Genomic DNA, 1,980 nt, shown 5'->3' with positions numbered 1-1,980 from the left:
AGCTGGTTAGTGGTGAGTATAGTATAGCCTTAACCCTAAAGACTACAGGCAGAAACAGCTGGTTAGTGGTGAGTATAGTATAGCCCTAACCCTAAAGACTACAGGCAGAAACAGCTGGTTAGTGGTGAGTATAGTATAGCCTTAACCCTAAAGACTACAGGCAGAAACAGCTGGTTAGTGGTGAGTATAGTATAGCCCTAACCCTAAAGACTACAGGCAGAAACAGCTGGTTAGTGGTGAGTATAGTATAGCCCTAACCCTAAAGACTACAGGCAGAGACAGCTGGTTAACGGTGAGTATAGTATAGCCCTAACCCTAAAGACTACAGGCAGAAACAGCTGGTTAGTGGTGAGTATAGTATAGCCCTAACCCTAAAGACTACAGGCAGAGACAGCTGGTTAACGGTGAGTATAGTATAGCCCTAACCCTAAAGACTACAGGCAGAAACAGCTGGTTAGTGGTGAGTATAGTATAGCCCTAACCCTAAAGACTACAGGCAGAAACAGCTGGTTAGTGGTGAGTATAGTATAGCCTTAACCCTAAAGACTACAGGCAGAAACAGCTGGTTAGTGGTGAGTATAGTATAGCCCTAACCCTAAAGACTACAGGCAGAAACAGCTGGTTAGTGGTGAGTATAGTATAGCCCTAACCCTAAAGACTACAGGCAGAAACAGCTGGTTAGTGGTGAGTATAGTATAGCCCTAACCCTAAAGACTACAGGCAGAGACAGCTGGTTAACGGTGAGTATAGTATAGCCCTAACCCTAAAGACTACAGGCAGAAACAGCTGGTTAGTGGTGAGTATAGTATAGCCCTAACCCTAAAGACTACAGGCAGAGACAGCTGGTTAACGGTGAGTATAGTATAGCCCTAACCCTAAAGACTACAGGCAGAAACAGCTGGTTAGTGGTGAGTATAGTATAGCCCTAACCCTAAAGACTACAGGCAGAAACAGCTGGTTAGTGGTGAGTATAGTATAGCCTTAACCCTAAAGACTACAGGCAGAAACAGCTGGTTAGTGGTGAGTATAGTATAGCCTTAACCCTAAAGACTACAGGCAGAAACAGCTGGTTAGTGGTGAGTATAGTATAGCCTTAACCCTAAAGACTACAGACAGAAACAGCTGGTTAGTGGTGAGTATAGTATAGCCCTAACCCTAAAGACTACAGGCAGAAACAGCTGGTTAGTGGTGAGTATAGTATAGCCCTAACCCTAAAGACTACAGGCAGAAACAGCTGGTTAGTGGTGAGTATAGTATAGCCCTAACCCTAAAGATTACAGGCAGAAACAGCTGGTTAGTGGTGAGTATAGTATAGCCTTAACCCTAAAGACTACAGGCAGAAACAGCTGGTTAGTGGTGAGTATAGTATAGCCCTAACCCTAAAGACTACAGGCAGAAACAGCTGGTTAGTGGTGAGTATAGTATAGCCTTAACCCTAAAGACTACAGGCAGAAACAGCTGGTTAGTGGTGAGTATAGTATAGCCCTAACCCTAAAGACTACAGGCAGAAACAGCTGGTTAGTGGTGAGTATAGTATAGCCCTAACCCTAAAGACTACAGGCAGAGACAGCTGGTTAACGGTGAGTATAGTATAGCCCTAACCCTAAAGACTACAGGCAGAAACAGCTGGTTAGTGGTGAGTATAGTATAGCCCTAACCCTAAAGACTACAGGCAGAGACAGCTGGTTAACGGTGAGTATAGTATAGCCCTAACCCTAAAGACTACAGGCAGAAACAGCTGGTTAGTGGTGAGTATAGTATAGCCCTAACCCTAAAGACTACAGGCAGAAACAGCTGGTTAGTGGTGAGTATAGTATAGCCTTAACCCTAAAGACTACAGGCAGAAACAGCTGGTTAGTGGTGAGTATAGTATAGCCTTAACCCTAAAGACTACAGGCAGAAACAGCTGGTTAGTGGTGAGTATAGTATAGCCCTAACCCTAAAGACTACAGGCAGAAACAGCTGGTTAGTGGTGAGTAT

Source organism: Salvelinus namaycush, chromosome 29 (genome assembly GCF_016432855.1).
Source record: "Salvelinus namaycush isolate Seneca chromosome 29, SaNama_1.0, whole genome shotgun sequence".
NCBI lineage: Eukaryota > Metazoa > Chordata > Actinopteri > Salmoniformes > Salmonidae > Salvelinus > Salvelinus namaycush.
Note: the sequence above shows the minus strand (reverse complement) of the source record.